The sequence below is a fragment of the Furipterus horrens genome, unplaced genomic scaffold, assembly GCF_987537825.1.
Source record: "Furipterus horrens unplaced genomic scaffold, mFurHor1.1.pri manual_scaffold_5, whole genome shotgun sequence".
Classification (NCBI taxonomy): domain Eukaryota; kingdom Metazoa; phylum Chordata; class Mammalia; order Chiroptera; family Furipteridae; genus Furipterus; species Furipterus horrens.
The window spans coordinates 121628505-121641860 of NW_028327175.1; the positions used below are offsets into that span (position 1 = coordinate 121628505).

Sequence of the window (13356 nt, forward strand, 5' to 3'; positions counted from 1 at the left end):
AAACTATACTACAAGGCCACGGTAATCAAAACAGTCTGGTACTGGCATAAAAACAGACATATAGATCAATGGAACAGAATAGAGAGCCCAGAAATAAGCCCAGGTTCATATGGTCAACTAATATTTGACAAAGGGGGAAAGAACATCAAATGGAGTGAAAAGAGCCTCTTCAACAAATGGTGTTGGGAGAACTGGACAGGGACATGCAAAAAAATGAAACTAGACCACCAGCTCACACCATACACCAGAATAAACTCAAAATGGATCAAAGACTTAAATGTAAGCCGTGACACCATAAAAGTCCTAGAGGAAAAAATAGGCAGGAAAATTTCAGATATCCCACGTAGCAACATTTTCACTGATATATCTCCTAAGGCAAGGGAAATAAAGGAAAGAATAAACAAATGGGACTACATCAAACTAAAAAGTTTCTGCTCAGCTAAAGAAAACATCAGCAAGATGCAAAGGAAACCAACCATATGGGAAAATATATTCGCCAATGACATCTCAGACAAGGGATTGATCTCCAAAATATATAAAGAACTCATACGACTCAACACCAAGAAGACAGACAACCCAATTAAAAAATGGGCAAAGGACCTGAACAAACACTTCTCCAAAGAAGACATACAGAGGGCCCATAGACATATGAAAGTATGCTCAACATCACTAGCCATCAGAGAGATGCAAATTAAAACCACAATGAGATACCACCTCACACCAGTCAAAATGGCAATCATCAACAAATCAACAAACAACTTGTGCTGGAGAGGATGCGGAGAAACAGGAACCCTGGTGCATTGCTGGTGGGAATGCAGATTGGTGCAGCCACTGTGGAAAACAGTTTGGAATTTCCTTAAAAAACTAAAAATGGAACTGCCTTTTGAACCAGCAATTCCATTGCTAGGATTATATCCAAAAAATCCCGAAACACCAATTCAAAAGAACCTATGCACTCCAATGTTCATAGCAGCACTATTTACAATAGCCAAGTGCTGGAAACAACCTAAATGCCCATCTGTAGATGAGTGGATCAAAAAACTGTGGTACATTTACACAATGGAATTCTATGTAGCAGAAAGAAAGAAGGAACTTCTACCATTTGCAACAACATGGATGGAACTAGAGAAAATTATGCTTAGTGAAATAAGCCAGGCAACAAAAGAAAAATACCTTATGCTGTCACCTATTACAGGAAACTAATGAACAACACAAACAAATGAGCAAAATTGAACCAGAGGTATATAAACAAGAAGTAGACTAACAGTAACAAGGGGGGCGGGGGGGAGGAAAAGAAAGGTGTAAGGGGATGGGTTAAGTTAAAAAAAAAATATATATATATATATGAATGACCCACAGACAGGTGCAACTGAGTGGGGACTAAATGTGGGGGAGGGGAGGGACAGGGTGCAGGGAAACAAGAGGGTTAAAAAAGTGAGACAACTGTAATGGAAAAACAAACAAAAATTTTTTAGTGGGGGAAAAATGAAAATATGAAGAATGGAAATGCCAGTTCAGTGAATATTAGGACAAAGATTTTCCTTCACGTTGTATATTTTTCTCCCTATTTGATCCCTCCAGAGTTTGGCATTCTAAACAAGTAAGTAATGACATAAGTTCCTTTGCATAGAACTAATAAGACCAGTTGTCAACAGAGGTTCTTTTTTTTTTTTTTTTTTTTTTTTTTGACCAAGTCTTTGACTGGAATGTCAAGCCTAAAGGATACATACTTGGGCTCAGATTGTTACCAGAAAGCCCTGAGGAACTGGGAATGACTTTCAAAGGTAATAAAAGCCCGTGAGATAAAAGGCCTGGTACCATGGTTGGTTGTGCGGTCCACAGCAATCTTTCCAGGGAAGGAACGAAGGTTGTTTTCCTGAAAGATGGCTAGAAGGGACCTTAAGGCACAAGGAAAGACCAGAAAGACTTGGAAAAAACAGGTGTGTACAGGCAAGGATGAATGCCAGATATGTGGCACAGCTTCTGTGCCCTGAAGAACAGACTGAAGGTCACCCCAAATATTCCTTGGGTAAGTTCCAGCAAAGCAGAACTAAAGATCATAAGTGATCATTTGCTGCTCTTGTTATGTTTATGCAAACGAACAGGATAAATTAAAAATGGACTTAATGTAGTCCCTTTAAAGACAAGGAGGGTAACCTTAGGGAGAAAAATTATTATTCAAGGAAAATCACAATGATCAGTAGTAGAGTATAAAACAGGGCAACTAACCGTTTTAAAAGTTTCTTCTCCAGATTTAGAGACTTGTTTGCGGGTTATGTTACATAAATTAACACGTGTTTTTTGTTTTCAAAGGACATAAGCCAATGATCGCATTACCTGAGTGATTATCTGTACGCATAAGCCTCACTTAATCCTCTCTGCAGCGCTGCCTCCTGAGACTCAACGGTTTGGCTGAACTAAATGGCTGGGTTGGGGAAGAATGGGGTGGTCTGTGGGCTTCACTTTAAAACGGGTTTCTCTTTTCTATCCTAATGGCTTGGACAGAAAAGGCCCAGAGGTCTGAGAGGGGGAAAAACCTAAACTATTTACCTCAGCCCAAACTAAGTATAATGGGCAAAAGGGTTTTGGACAGGCGAGATGTGCCTAGCACACCTTCTTACAAAGAAGCTTTTTTTTTTTTTTTTTTTTCCCTAATATGGAAAATTGAAAAATTAATCCCTGCCTTTTGTCATCTAGTAGTTATGGATTGAATGATGTCTTTTAACCCTTTTCGCCAAATCTGTTGCCCCCAGAACACAACAAGGACACCAGCCTGTTAAACCAAGCACGCCGTTGACCGGAGACAGCCAACTGTCCTGGAGTCTGCATGATCCTTCCCCATGTGGGAAGGCCACCCTCCCCTCCACACCCCCACTCTTATTAGGGTTTTCTGGACCCAAGGGTAGGTAGGACGACGACCATGTCCAGCTTGAAGCAGCTAGAGGAGCTTGAGACCTTCGCCCATTGTCCTTTACAAGATTACAAAGGGTCCTAATATTTGAGAGGGGGGGGATAGTTAAGTTTTACGAACCAGGGGTATGGACTTGGGGGGGATTGCTGGGGGAGGGGGGTGCTGGGTGGAGGGGAACAAGGGGGAGAAAATTGGAACTGTTGTAACAATATAATCAATAAAAAACATTAAAAAAAAAAAAAGAAAACGTGACTCAAAATCCTGCTTTCTATTTTTAGAAGTCTAAATGACTTTTTTTTAGCGTAGTCACAGACTGTTCTACTTGATCTGCAGTATTTATATAGGTGCAGCAAACAGTTTGCTAAAGCATAAATTTCCCTTTTGTTTATGAATTTAAATTTAAGTTGGTTGTTGGGCTTCTAAATAGAAGTTGTGTCATTTATGATGTCTGCTGGGGTCAGAGACAAGTTTTCAATCACCTTTTCCAGTAGTAGTCTCACTACTCTAGGAATTATAGCACACATATCATGTGATAAGAGAGTAGGTCATCCCTCTTAGGAGTTTTCCTGCGTAGCCCTTTCTTGTCTCATTTTGGAGACTTCTGGGTATCATTCTCAAGAAAACGTAATTCAATGGAGAGGTGATAGTTTGAAATATCTGAAAAGCTCTAACAGTTACCTCAAATATGCAGGATAAATTAGTATGCAGAAGGCAGGTAAAAGCCTGATGTCTGTATAATAAGTAGGTCTTATACAGACATTGTATTGGGAGTATAATCTCATTTATCACAACATCAGTAGCCAATTTTTTTTGACTTTTAAGGTAGACGGATTCCTTAAGTGGAATTACATAGTTCCTGCAAGTAGTCTGGAGTATTGTGGAAGAGAATAAACCGACAATGTAGGACAGCCCCATCATTAGTTCCCATTCCTCATGACCTAGGTTTGATCTCAGGAAAAGCGTTTTGTTCAGGTCCAATTTTTACAAGACCAAGCTTTAGACCTAATTATATACGGAAAGTTTAAGACCACAGAGGACTTGTAGAAGAAAATCTACCTTCTGAAGTGTTTGCAGATATTAGATATTGTCAGCAAGATTAGGTGGGGAGGCAACAGATCCAGCACTGAGTTAAATCAGAGCAGTAGCCAAGAAATAAACACTAGAGCTTTATTTTTTTCCCCTTAACTAGCAAAAGGAGATCACAGGAAGTTAAAAATAACAAAATGAAAATAGGGAAGATCATATTAAGGAAACTTTTAGTCAGAGGGCAGACCCCTCTGCCCCTGGACTCCAAGGTGGCACCAGTTGTATCAATGAAGGAGAAGAAACTCATGGAGGTCAAAATAGGGGAGCTGCCAAGCTGGATACTGATGTGGGATTTTACCCCTAAAGGCACTGCTGGAGCATTTTAAAGAGGTTTCTACTGGTATTTACAAGTATGTCAATGCAAACATAGGTAACATAGCTAGGGTTTCTATGGTGACGGCAGCTTAGGTGTCTTTAAACTACTGCGGTTCTTATAAGAAACTCAAACATGACCAGTGACACTGAAGAGGGCCTACTATGGACACTACATTCCTGACCATGACCTTTTCTGAGCACCTCTGAATCTTTCATATTGTAATCAACAACCAATGAAGGTTTACTGGATTAAAAAAAAAGTTTTAGGCAGTTCAAGAGAGTATTAATAGTAGACAAGACTGCTAGAAGGACAAAGGGTATAGAAAAGAATACTGAAGAACCAAAAAATTAATCTTGTTCTGTCATTTTCTGCAGAAATTGTTCACATATGCGGTTAGTATCTTGTTCCATCATCTTGGACAGGAGCTGCTTATAGTCAGAAGCTTCTGGAGAATAGCTAAGAATCCTCAGTATGAGGTTACCTCAATGGACTGGATGCTCAGAACTCTGGAGAAAGTAATGTATGTCTTTTAGTTGGAAAATATGAATCCAAGGATCAAGAACTGGGAGTTTTATTGATGTGTCAGGTCCTTTTTGTGCCCTGACAAGTGTAGCTCAGTTGGTAGATGTCAGTAGCCTTGCTCTGAGAAATCACCCAGAGAACAGCCTAGGATTTTACACCAAGTTTATTGAAGTAAAGGAGAGAAAGGGGTTAGAAGTAAGAAGAAACTCCGGGACCAACTTGAGAGCCCGTAGGAGCAAGAGAAGAGGAAAAGGAGAAAGAAAAATAGGAAGAGAGAGTGGAGACTCCCAGTCACTCACACAGGTTAGAGCAATCAGCTACCTGTGTGCTAGCATGTGCTGTCTCCACATCTTTCTGAACATACATTTCGGTTAGGATGAGTTTACCCATCAACACATTCAACAGGTCTCTTACAACTCCCTGCTTTTCCCCCACCAGGCCAGTCAATATATCATGCTAGGACCATCAACGTTTCTTCTGAAAATGAGCAAAGTCCATTTTTATTTCCTACGGGAGAGGCTGGGACCAGGTTAATTTGCATATGGTTCATTTGCATATGTCAAAAGACCGGGCATTGTCCTGTAAACTGAAAAATCACTGGTTTGATTCCTGATCAGAGAACATGTCTGGGTTGTGGGTTCGGTCCCTGGTCAGGCATGTGCAGGAGGTAGCCAATTTATATTTCTCTCTCACACTGATGTTTCTCTCCTCCTTTTTCTCCCTTCCCTTCTCTCTAGAATCAATAAAAGAAAAAAAGTTTTTAATAAAGGTCCTTTTTGTAAAGGCTTGAGGGCAGGGCTTTTTTTTTTTTTTCTTTTTTCTGATTCCTTTCCAGAATACCAAATCTCCATGTTTCAGATCATGCAGAATTGCTTGGTGGTTACTGTGGAAATGCAGCTTGTACTTATAATGATAATCTGGAGGTATTAGATGAGTCCCTGTAGAAATTAGTCATATAAATTTATTATGGCGCCAATATGGAATTCAAAATGATTCCCCAAATGCATGAGCAGTTAACTCAGAAGGAGATACCTTGTGGGTCCTGGGAGGAATTGAAATAGCTAAACTTTGAGTTTCTGAGAGTGTTGGTAATTATGAGTTTTTGAATTCCTTTAGTTCTCTTTATTTTTCAGGTAAAGCTAAACAGAATTTTAAAAAATAATGGTGCCAATGAAATGGGTGTCTTCATTACTAGAGAGAAAAGTTGAGACCCTTCCCACCATGTTAGAATTTTTAAATCAAGTAATTTTTTCTTTACAGGTACATCCACAGCTTTCTAGCAAGAGAAAGCCTTCATTCATCCTTAGAATAAGCAACAATAATTAGAACATACTTAGAGTTCATTTGGAGGTATTCACAGAGCTTCATGACTTTGGTTCCTTTATAGTCTTGCCAGGAACATATCATTGGAAAGATCCTCAGCAGTACCCTTAACATAACCCCCTTCAATGTTGGTTCAATATTGTCCATTTGTTTCTGCTTGCTTTCTTTTGGATTTTACAAATTTTTAATTTTGAAATAATAATAGAGTCACAAGAAGTTGCAAATAATAGTGCAGAAAGGGTGCCATGTATCCAGTTTCTCTCAATGGTAACATCTTACATAACTATAGTACAATATCAAAACCAGGAAATTGACATTGGCACAATCCACAGAACTTATTCAGATTTTACCAGTCTTACAATTCATTTGTGCCTGTGTGTAGATATAGTTCTATGTACACATAGAATGTTATCACATGTAGATTTGTGTAACCACTGTTAACAATTCCATCACCACAAAGATTCCTTGTGTTATCCCTTTATAGTCACACTTTTCCCCTCTCTCCACCCCACCTCTCTTAACCTTTGGCAACCACTAATCTGTTCTCCATCTCAATAATTTTATAATTTCTAGAATGTTGTATAAATGGAACTTTGAGATTGGCTTTTTTTTTTTTTTTTTTTAATTCAGTATAACTCCCTTGAGGTCCAAATAAGCTGTTGCATGTATTAATAGCTTGTTCCTTTTTATTGCCAGGCAGTATGGTAACCAATAGCTCAAAAGCCTAATTGGAGATGGTGAAGCAACCCACAAAGGAACAATATCAGAAAGCTGTTACCTCTCTTAGAACTGGAGGAACAAAGGATTAGTGTTACCAGATCCTGAGTCAGAGATCACCTGTAGAAGCTGGAATCATGGCTGGCCTCTCCTGTGTGACCTGAACCCATGTGAGAGCTACAGCGTCATGAGGGACACTACCTAAACTGGGGGTGGGGGGAGGGGATGGGACTGGGAGTGGACGAGGGTGCTGTTGAGAAACACCTTGGCTTCTCCCTTCCTCCCTCTTTCCATTCTTCATTCATTGTGTTCCACTGACTGAGATGGGTAGTCTGCAGTAGTCACCCTGACACAAAAATGAACACATCAGGGGATAATAAAGAATGGATCGGAGGACAGACAGGTGCAGGACCTACACAGTAGCATAGGTGAGTGTTCAATTTTACAAGAAAACACCACACTGTTTTTCTAAGTGGGAATCTGTTTCCAATGCATTTCAAAGTCATGGACCAACCTAAAAGCATAAACCTACTATCAGTATAAATATTTGTTTTAATATCTTTGGCAGCTTGCAGGTCTGGGTGAAGGTAATTTACCATCTGAGCCGATTTAACTTTGGGGACAAAGTTACAAGAATAAATCTTCGATTGTGATAAAATAGCTGGCTTGGAAATTTGAAAATATTTATTTTTTAAAATGTTTTAATTGTGATAAAACAGACACATGATAAAACCATCTCAGCAATTTGTAAGTGCACAGTTCAGTAGTTTTAGTACAGTTACCTTGTTGTGCAACCCATCTCCAGAGCCCTTTTCATCTTGCAAAATTGAAACCCTATATCCATTAAACTCCCCACTTCCTCCTCCCCCAATATTCTAACAACCATCATTCTACTTTTTCTCTCTATGAATTTGACTACTCCAGGTACCATATACAAGTGAAATCATACAGTATATGTTTTTTTGTGTGTGACTGATTTACTTCACTTAGCATAATGCCCTCAGGTTCATCCATGTTGTAGCCTGTGTCAGAATGGATACTTGGGTTGCTTCCATGCTTTGGCTCTTGTAAATATGCTGCTATGAACATGGGCGTACAAGTATCTCTTCAAGACTCTGCTTTCAATTCTTTTGAGTATATACCCAGAGGTGATATTGTTGGATCATATAGTAATTCTATTTTTATTATTTTGAAGAACTGCCATACTGTTTTCCATAAGGGCTACACCATTTTACATTCCCTTCAACAGTGCACAACGTTCCCAATTTTTATACATCATAGCCAATGCTTGTTATTCCACCCCACCTTTCTTTTATAGTACTCATCTTAATGGGTGTGAGATGGTATCTTGATGTGATTTTAATTTGCATTTCCCTAGTGATTTGTGATATTGAGCATCCTTTTTTTATGTTGGTCGTCATTTGTATATCTTCTTTGAAGAAATGTCTATTCAAGACCTTTACCCTCTTTAAAAATCAGGTTATTTGTTGTTATTGACTTGTAGGAGTTCTTTATATATTGTAGATATTAACCCTTTATTAGGTATATGATTTGCAAATATTTACTCCCATTCCATGTCACCCTTTCGCTTTATTGATTGTGTCTTTTGATACACAGAAGTTTTAAATTCTAATGCATTGCGACTTAATCTATTTTTTTCATTTGTTGCCTTTGCCTTTGGTATCATATCCAAAAAATCATTGCAAAGTCCAATGTTGTGAAGTTTTCCCCCTATGTTTCTTTCTAAGAGTTTTATAGTTTCAGCTCTTATCATGTCTTTAATCCATTTGGGATAATTTTAGTATATGGTAAGGTAGGGGTCCAACTACATTCTTTTGCATGTGAAGCTGCAGTTTTCTCAACACCAGTTGTTGAAAATACTGTCTTTTCTCCATTGAATGGTTTTGTCATTCTTGTTGAAAATATTTGCCCATATGTGTAAGAGTTTATTTCTGGAATCTCTATTCTGTTGTTCTATATGTCCATTCTTATGCCAGTACCACACTGTTTTCTAACTTAAGTCATTTTTTATTTTTCAATTACAGTCGACATACAATAGTATATTAGCTTCAGGTGTACACCCTGGGGATTAGACATTATATAACTTACTAAGTGCTCATCAGATAAATCTAGTACTCATCTGACACCACACATAGTTATTAGAATATTATCGACTATACTCCTCCCTATGCTGTACTTTACATCCCCATGGCTATTCTGTAACTACCAATTTGTACTTCTTAGTCCCTTCACCTTTTGCACCCATCTTTCCAATTCCCCCTCCCATCTGGCAATCATCAAAATGTTCTCTGTGTCTATGGGTCTATTTCCATTCTGATTGTTTATTTTTTTAAAGATTGATTTGTTGATAGATATGTACCTATGCCATTTTATTGTTCATATTTTTATCTTTTTAAAGAATTTTTTTCTTAAAGAAGACCCTTTAACATTTCATGTAATACTGATTTAGTGTTAATGAACTCCTTTAGAGCTTTTCCTTGTCTGGGAAGCTCTTTATATATGTCCTTTGATTCTAAATAATAGCTTTGCTGGGTAGAGCAATCTTGGTTGTCAGTCCTTGCTTTTCATCACTTTGAATATTTCCCGTGAATCCCTCTGGCCTGCAAAGTTTCTGTGGAGAAACCAGCTGACAGTCTTATGGAAGCTCCCTTGTAGGTAACTAACTGCTTTTATCTTGCTACTTTTAAGGTTCTCCCTTTGTCTTTAACGTTTTGCATTTTAATTATGGCATATCTTGGTGTGGGCCTCTTTGGGTCTAGCTTGTTTGGGACTCTGTGCTTTCCGGACTTATACATCCATTTCCTTCACCAGGTTAGGGAAGTTTTCTGTTATTATTTTTTCAATAGCGTTTCAATTTCTTGCTCTCTTGCTTCTTCTTCTGAAAGCCCCCATGCAGTGAATGTATGCTTGAAGTTGTCCCAGTGGCTCCTTACACTGTCTTCATTTTTTTAAATTCCTTTCTCTTTTTGTTATTCCAATTGGCTGTTTTTGTTTGTTTGTTTGTTTCCTTATATTCCAAATGGCTGATTTGATTCTTGACTTTATCTACTCTACTATTGATTCCCTGTAAATTATACTTTATTACAGTAAGTGTATCCTTCACTTCTGACAGGTTCTTTTTTTTTTTAAATCCTCACTTGAAGATGCTTATTGATTTTAGAGAGAGGGAAAGAGAGGGAAAGAGACAGGGAGAGAAATATTGATGTGAGAGAAAAACATCAGTCGGTTGCCTTTCACATGCACCCTGACTGGGGACCAAACCTGAAACCTAGGTATGTGCCCTAGCCAGAAATCAAACCTGAGATCTTTAGGTTTACAGGGATGATGCTCCAGCTAAGACACACCACACAGAGCTGACTGATTCTTTTCTTTTTTTTTAAGTATATTTTATTGATTATGCTGTTATAGTTGTCCTAATTTTTCCCCTTTGCTACCCTCCACCCAGTACCCCCCCTTCCCCTCCAGCAATCTCACCCCCCTTAGTTCATGTCCATGGGTCATTCATGTAAGTTCTTTGGCTTCACCCTTTCCTATACTAAGGTTTCACATCCCCCTGTCTATTTTGTACCTACCAATTATGCTTCTTAATCCCTGCACCATTTCCTCATTTCTCCTCCTCCCCGATCCGAGCTGATAACCCTCCAAATGATCCCCTTACCTATGATTCTGTTCCTATTCTGGTTGTTTGCTTGGTTTGTTTTTGTTTTTATTTTTTTAGGTTCTGTTGTTGATAGTTGTGAGTTTGTTGTCATTTTAATGTTCATAGTTTTGATCTTCCTCTTTTTTTAAAATAAGTCTCTTTAACATTTCATGTAATAATGGCTTGGTGATGATGAATTCCTTTAGCTTTACCTTGTCTGGGAAGCACTTTATCTGCCATTCCATTCTAAATGATAGCTTTGCTAGATAGAGTAATCTTGGTTGTAAGTTTTTGCTTTTCATCACCTTGAACACTTCTTGCCAGTCCCTTCTTGCCTGCAAAGTTTCTCTTGAGAAATCAGCTGATTGTCTTTTGGGAACCCCTTTGTAGGTAACTCTTTTCTTTTCTCTTGTTGCTTTTAAGATTCTCTCGTTATCTTTAACCTTTGGCATTTTAATTATGATGTGTCTTGCTGTGGTCCTGTTTGGGTCTAGCTTGTTTGGGACTCTCTGTGCTTCCTGGACTTGTATGTCTATTTCCTTCACCAAATTTGGGAATTTTCCTTCATTATTTTTTCACACAAGTTTTCAATTTCTTGCTTCTCCTCTTCACCTTCTGGCACCCCTATGATTCGGATGTTGGCATGTTTAAAGTTGTCACAGAGGTTCCTAAGCCTCTCCTCCCTTTTTTCAGTTCTTGTTTCTTCATTCTGTACTGGTTCGCTGTTTATTTCTTCTTTATATTCCAAATCATTGATTTGAATCCCGGCTTCCTTCTCTTTACCATTGGTTTTGTGTGGATTTTCCTTTGTTTCACTTAGCATAGCCTTCACTTCTTCCCTTATGCGTTTACCATACTTAAGCATATCTGTCAAGTCTGTGAGCATCATTATCACCAGTGTTTTGAACTCCACATCTGTTAGGTTAGCTATCTCCTTGTCACTTAGTTCTCCCACTGGAACCTTGATCTGTTCCCTCTTTTGGGCCATATTTCTCTATCTCCTCAACTTGACAGGCTCCTGTGTTTGCTTCTGTGTCCTGGGTAGGGCTGCTGCACCTGTTATGTTGTAAGGGGTGGAGCCTTAGGTATTCATCAGTGCATGGGGTGACCCATTTCACCACATTGTGACACTGAACGTGTGGGAGGGGTCTGAGAGGGAACAACGCCAGTTGCTCAGCATTCACCCTTTTTCCAGGCACTTTGTCTGCTTCTTATATGGAATGGGCACCCCTCTAGCTGTTGCACTGGTTGTGGTTTCTAAAGTGGGTGAGTCTGTGGATATTCTAGGACCATGGGGGTCCTCTAAACAAACAGACTCTGCTGAGAGACTGGCAGTTTCTTCCACCACCCCAACTCCCACTGGTTGTCATAGTCAGAAGCAATGAGGCTTTATTTTCTCTGGTGCTGACCCTGCAACCATGAGCTGAGCTACCTTGTCTGAGGCTGGGATCACTCTCCAGGTGTCCCTCCTGACTTTTATGACGTGTGACTTTCCACCAGCCACAGCCACCGTCCTGCTGCCCACTGCCACCGCCACCGCCACCACCATGTGTCCTCTGCTCTCCGGCTCCCGTCTCCACACCTGCTACCCGTCTGGATGAGTATTACTTCTTTATATCTTTGTTTGTTAGACTTCCATGCAGTTAGATTTTCTGGTAGTTCTGGTTGCTTTTAGTTTCGAGGTAGTTTTATTTCTTCCTATGGTTGTGGAGGGAGGTGAAGTGTGTCTACCTATGCCTCCATCTTGGCTGGAAGTCCTGACTGGTTCTTTATTATGATTTCCATGTCCCTTTTTATGCTTTTAAAGTTCTAAGTTCAAGTACTCTTCCTCTAAATTCATTGAGCCTCCTTATAACCAGTATTTTGAATTCTGCATCTAGTAGATTGTCTCCATTTTGTTTAGTTCTTTTTCTGGAGGTTTGTTCTGTTCTTTCTTTGACTACTCATTTTGGTAACTTTCCCGTGTTTGTTTCTGTGTATTTGGTAGAGCTGCTATGTCCCCTGGGCTTGATACAGTGACCTAATGTAAGTAGGTGTTCTGTGGAGTCCAGTGATACAGACACTCCAGTCACCCAAGCTGGCCCTCCAGGTGCACCCATCATGTGGGCTATCTACACCTTCCTGTTGTAGTTGAGCCTTGATTGCTGTTGGCATGTTAAAAGAAGGGATTTACCCCCAAGCTTCGACCACTGACTACTATGGAGGATCAGCTGTGCAGGGGCCCACCCAACAGAGCAGGACTTACTTCAGTAGGGGCTCTGGTGCCCACTGATTCCACCCCTTGAGTGTGTCACCATGGAGGTAGTTGGGTGTCGTTTGTACATGGCAGTAGGTAAGTGGAACACAGACAAAGGATAAAGCAGGAATTAAACATTTTAGACCCTAGTAAGGTTATATTCTAGTGAGGAAGAAAAACAAATGGGTTTAAGCGAGTTTAAGGCTCAATTTCCAGTTAATGGCCCTCCTATTAATTCATCTTCTCATTTATCATGCAGTATATAGGAGAAACAGACAGTTTTCCAGAAAGTAAAGTGAACATCTTAACACTCTGATAATGATCCATGAGGCAGGTTATCTGTGTGCCAGGAAGCTGTCCACTGGGTGTGTTTGCTCTGGGTCCTCTCAGGAGGTGGAGGCCAAGGTCAGCTGCTGCCTCTGTGTTTTGACCAGGGCCACCCGGCTTGAGCTACAAAGTGTTCTACAGATGGCTGCTACTTGTGTTGGGCTTGGACATGCCCAGTAGAAGCCAAGCTGTGAACTGCAGCTGACTGCTGCTAGTGCTGGGCCTGGGGTCACTTAGTGAGAGATATGGGCATGTGG

At 39.8% G+C, this 13356-nt stretch overlaps 1 pseudogene; it reads left to right on the forward strand.

Moving 5' to 3' along the window:
- Positions 1 to 4212: 4212 nt before the first annotated feature.
- LOC150009631 (ATP synthase F(0) complex subunit f, mitochondrial pseudogene) lies at positions 4213 to 4456 on the forward strand (annotated as a pseudogene).
- The last annotated feature ends 8900 nt before the right edge of the window (positions 4457 to 13356 follow it).